This window comes from Chrysochloris asiatica, unplaced genomic scaffold, assembly GCF_000296735.1.
Source record: "Chrysochloris asiatica unplaced genomic scaffold, ChrAsi1.0 scaffold00040, whole genome shotgun sequence".
In the NCBI taxonomy this organism is placed as follows: Eukaryota; Metazoa; Chordata; class Mammalia; order Afrosoricida; family Chrysochloridae; genus Chrysochloris; species Chrysochloris asiatica.
Window position 1 is genome coordinate 1,955,275 of NW_006408558.1, and position 5,605 is coordinate 1,960,879.

General features: G+C 40.1%; 1 pseudogene; it reads left to right on the top strand.

Annotated features, from left to right (window-relative positions):
• The first annotated feature begins 288 nt into the window (after positions 1–288).
• LOC102832722 lies at positions 289–634 on the top strand (annotated as a pseudogene).
• The last annotated feature ends 4,971 nt before the right edge of the window (positions 635–5,605 follow it).

A 5,605-nucleotide genomic window follows, 5' to 3' on the forward strand; every position in this document is an offset into this window, starting at 1 on the left:
TGTAATTAAAAGTGGGGAGTAGTTAATCTTTCATTGTGTAACTAAAAGTGGGAAGCAGTTAATCTTTCATTTCAGGAACAGATGATCCCAAAACCATCAAAAAGAAGGAGTATGAGTGGACCGTGAGATCCCTACTAATAAAAGGAGCGACAATAGAGTTGGTGACTGTGTGTCTTTGGGCAGGAGGCTGGCTGGCAGAATGTGCCCTTTGGACATTAAAATGAATATACATACTTTGATTTATCTGGTGAGCTGTAATCCACTTGCTGGTACAGTGCACAGAAGACCATGTCTGTGGGCAACAGCTGTAGCCAGACCCTGATCCAGGCCATTCCTGCCACTCGCCAGGTGGTCCTCAGTGACAGCGTACAACAGCCACCCAAGGACTATAGAATCATACCCAGTGGCACACTCTAGAACCACCCTGGGAGGTGCCAGGATCATCTACAACCAGAAATTCCTAATGGAATAATGGAACTCCAAAACACCACTCTAGAACCTGCCCACCATTCCAGGGGTCACCAGCCCTGCCAGTGAGGAGCCCCCTATGGAAGCCAGGCAGAGTCACTTACACAACAGTGCAGAAAACAAGCTTGCATGTGGCAAAGAGTCACAGTTTGAGATGGACATTTAAAGGACCCTACATCAGAGTGAACAATGCCTCTGGGCCCTTCAAGTCCTTCTTAGGAGAAGGATCACACCATTCAGGATTTATGAACATCATCACCCTGCACAGACATTGGATGAATGGTGTCAGTCACCAGTTCCTCTTCTCCCTTACTCAGGGTACCGGCTTCCCTTTCCCCTTAGTGAGCACCAGCAGATACCACCATGTGCCCAAGGGAAGCAACTCACAAGCACACCCTTGCAGTCCAGGGACCAGAAGTGGACACGAAGGAGCCCCTTTCAATGATGGTCTTGCTCCTCCAGCACCACCCTCTGGGGGTACCCCTTCCTTAGGCTGGTGTGCAGTGGGAAAGCATTTTTAGCCCTCCTTCACCCAGAGAGGGAATAAAAGCTGCCTTCATCCTGGGGCTAAGAAATAAAAATTACCCCTTTGAATCACAATATCATTTGCACAGCCTAAATCTGCATTTATACAGTTTATGTGTTTTTTTTTTTTTTATTTATGTGGTTAAAGTGAAAATTAAGTAAGAAAACAATAGAATTCAAAGTAGAGATGCTTAAGAATTACATCAAAATTATATTCATTTTAGAGTTAAACTTTACCATTACATGAGATACATGAATGGAGTAGGCTTGCATAATCAGTAGTGTCCCAACTAATATTGAAGTTATAGACAAAATACTTAGAAAATATTCTTAAATAAAATCATAAGCATTTCATTACTCAGTGAACATCTCAGCTAAATCAGAACTTCCTTTCTTGGCCTTCAAAGCTGCAAACTTGTGAATCACATCATCTACATCAATGCCTTACACCAACGCACTTTCAATAGACAATTTCACAAGATCGGAAAACCCTGACTATTCAATGTAGACCACAAATAATTCTTTATGAGTTTCAGATTTGAAACGTTCCTCTCACACAAAGCTGCAGACACACAGACCATCAGAAATAATTTTAGACTTAGTGAAGGCATTCAAAGAGATTCTATGATGTCCCTTTCAGCTATGAAACACAAAATGTCTAATCTTGTCCAATCTTTGGCTTTTTCCAGATCAATTTCTGCTGCTCTCGGTTGCCTTCTCAACCTTAGTATTTCTATTAAAAACTCCCTCTTGGATAGCTTACCAAATGGGTACCTTGAACTCTTCTTCAGTGGCAGATATGAGATGCTTCTCTTGAATGGTCTCAAACATGACTGCTACTTCCTTGATAGCTCTTGAACAGATCTGCAGTTCAGAATGAAAGTAATCAATGCACTTAAAAAAAATCCTCTTATTTTCTTTTTGCAGAGTGAATCCAGCATCACTCACCTGCTCCTCATGCCCTGCCATCCTCTTCTTGAACCTGGCTTTTCTCTCAACTGTAATCCCCTATTCATCTGATTTCAAAAGTGCCTGTTCAATTGCATGAGTTCCACATACAGACAAAGATTTAGCACCTCTAACTTTGTCACCATCTTGTTGAGCGTTAAGCCCTTAGTCTGCAAGTATTGCCATGTAAAATTCACTTCCTGAAATACATCATACCAGATTCAGGTGGCAGAGAAAAGTGGAGTCACAAACAAGCAAATGACTTTGTGCTCTTCCTCCTTTGTCCAATTTTCCATGTGGATATATAGGGTTTCTGAGATTACAAATGTTTACAGGAGCAAAGAGCCTCATCTTTCTCCCATGAAACAAGCAATTGGTTGGTTTGAACCAGTTAGCACCCAATGCCACCAATGTTCCTTAAAAAATTGTTCATACATCCATTTAAAATACCTTTCTTGCTTTTTCTCTTGAGAATGGCTTGTGCAATTCTCTGTGAATTGCAGCCACACTGGCAGCATTATCATAACAGAGCAAGCAAGCATGGCCTAGTAGCATGTCACCTTCCAGGTTTTTTTTGTTTTTGTTTTTTTTTAATGTCAGGATGGAGAAGAACAGCTTGTTTCCTTTTTAAGAGGAAAAATCCTAGAAAAATTTATTTCATTTCAACTTTCCTATTACCTGAAGACCTTGTGTGGCACGATAGAATGAGAAGTGAATTCACAAGGTTGATTTTAAACCTGTATAGAATTTTCGAAAGGAGCTCTGGTAACATAGTGGTTACAAGTTGGGCTGCTAATCTCAAGGTCAGCAGTTCAAAACTACCAGTGGTTGTGTAGGAGAAAGATGAGGCTTTTTGCTTCCATAAAGATTTATAGCCTCACAAACATTATACAGTGTCACTACGAGACAGAACCGACTTCACAACACATAACCACCACCACCAGGGTTTCTGAGGCTGTAAATCTTTACAGGAGCAGAAACCCTCACTTTTCTCCTGTAGAGTGACTGGTGCATTCAAACTGCCAACCCTGTGATTAACAGTCCAATGAGTAACCCATTACCCAACACGTAACTCACTATGCCATGCAAGACTTTGCATTAGAAGTGATTTAGAACATTCAAAAAGGAAATCAGTATAGAGTTTTTTCCTTGTAGATATATAGATACATGTACATGGGTTTATGAAAAAGTATTTTTTGTTATAACTAACGACAGGGATATTTTTTATAAAAAGCAGTAAAGTTCTGCTGAAATGTTACCCCCACATTTTGTACACAGTCATCATTTTGGTGTTGCCGCTCTGACAGTGTCCCCCTAACGAACTGAATCTCCCTAGTGACACCAATGCTATTAGCCATTGTTATTATGTGCCATTGAGTCTGTTCCAACTCATAGTGACCCTGTACAGGCTTTCCAAGGAGTGGCTGGTGACCTTGAGCCACCGACCTTGTGGCTCAAACCGACTTTGCAGTCCAGTGCATTTCCCACAGCACCCACCAGAAGTCCCTCATGTCTATTTCCCAAGTTTTCTAGTGCATTAGGACACAATCATCCAATTCCACTAGACTACTTATTTTTACAAAAATCTGTAGGCCAGGAACTACTTGGTCACCTAAACTCTTGAGTTCTATAGATATTTGATTGTCTACACTTATTAGTTTAAGTTTGTAATTGTTTTTTCAGTGCATGCTATGAACCAAATGTCCTTTTTATCCTTGGCATTTCCTTCAAATCTATTCCACTCAGAGAGGTTCAACTATAGACAACCTAAGAACAATTCAGAGAATTCACTCCTAATATTGTGCTTCTGGAGCAACTGAAAATATTAAATTCTTTATCCGTAAATGTTCAGTCAGAGAAGCAGAACAACTTAAGTAATATAGAAAATTAATATAGAAGTTAAGCCTAAAAAACAACAAAGAGAACAAATTAAGCCTGCTGTTTTTGTATCTGAGTTGGGCCTGTGTTCAGCAGAGTTAGCAGCTAGAAAGTAAAGTTGGGCATGGAGCAGACATACTGAAACCCAAGAGGACCAGCTGCAGCCCATCACTCTCACTGTATAACCCAGATAATGCAAGTGACCTGAAGGACAAGCTGATTCCTGTCAGCCTGAAGATGCACATGCACACGTCCCAGTGTACAGAAGGAAGTCATCTGCCAGAGACTGGAGTTACATCAAGCCTGACAAGAAGGTGACATCAGTGCCACTGTGCATGAGCCACAATAACACCTGCCCTGAGTTCACTTTCAGAGTCTCAATGTGGCTACAACTTCACTTCTGCTTGCCAAATCATACTCAAGTTTTTTATTTGGTTGACCTGGTCCTCTAAAATATGCAGAAGAGATTGACAAAAAAATGAGCCCTTACATACATGCACCAATATTATTGTTGTTTGGGTTGTTAAGTGCCATCAGATCAGTTACAACTCATAGCAATCCAGTGCAGGGCTTCTGAGGAGTGGCTAGTGAACTTGAACAACTGACCTTCTGGTACAAACCAAGCTTTTGGTCTTGTACTTATCCTACAGCACCACACCAGGACTCTGACATAGACAGACATAATCCACACACAAACAAGCCCAAACACATCAAAGAAAACTACAAACTGGCATGGATGTCTATAGTTTCAATCTAACAACCCAGGGTGTATATGAGTTGTTTTGCATTTGTAACTCTCTTGAAACTTACTTCTGCAGCAGTAAGAAACCTAGCTCCTATTGTCTTCATTACATTACTCATTTGTTTAAGCGTAAGAACAAGATGTGGTTTCAGATTTTTTAATATGCACTGCCATGTAAAAACAAACCTGCTAAATGGAGATTATTATGTGCTTGTGAGTCTTGGTGTGGTGCTCTAGGATAAACACTTGACTGCAAGGACGTGTTGAACACCAAAGTCTGTGGTTCAATCTCACCAGCAGCTCCTTGGAAACCCTATACACGGTCGCTATGGGTGAGAACTGACTTGATGACAGTTAACACAGGTCTTCTTTGGGTCACCATGAGTAGGAGTTGACTCAATGGCAAATGGTTTTTGTGAGTTTTCCTTAAGATACAATTTATATACAGTACAATGCAAAATCTTAATGTGACAATAATCTGAGTTCTGACAAAAGTATGTTGTTGTTGTTGTAAAGTTCCATCAAGTCAGTTTCAACTCAGAGTCACCCAGTATTGTGTTTTCAAGGAGCTACTGGTGGGTTTGAATCACCAACCTTGTGATTAACAGTCAAGTACTTATCCTATAGAGCCACATGAGGACAAATGTATACAGATGTTTAATTCACACATCTCTCAAGACTGTGACATTTACAACACCCCAAGGGAGTGCTTATGCCCCTCTATGGTGAAATTGCTATCCAGAGGTTACAACTTTTATGACGTTCTCTCATAAATTATCATTGACTTTTTAATTAAAATGCCGTGTAAATCAGATCATATAATACAAACTCTATCAGATCTAGCTTCTTTTATTCAATATAATGCCTGTGGTGTTTATGTATTTGTTGTTTGTTGTTGTTAAGTACTGTATATTGTTGTATTTATCCATAATTTGCCACTTTCGGGGAGTCAGTAGCATTTCTGTATATTAATACAGCACAATTTGTTTACCTATTCACCTCTTGATAGGAAATTCTAGTTAGTCATTGAACTTAGATTTAAAA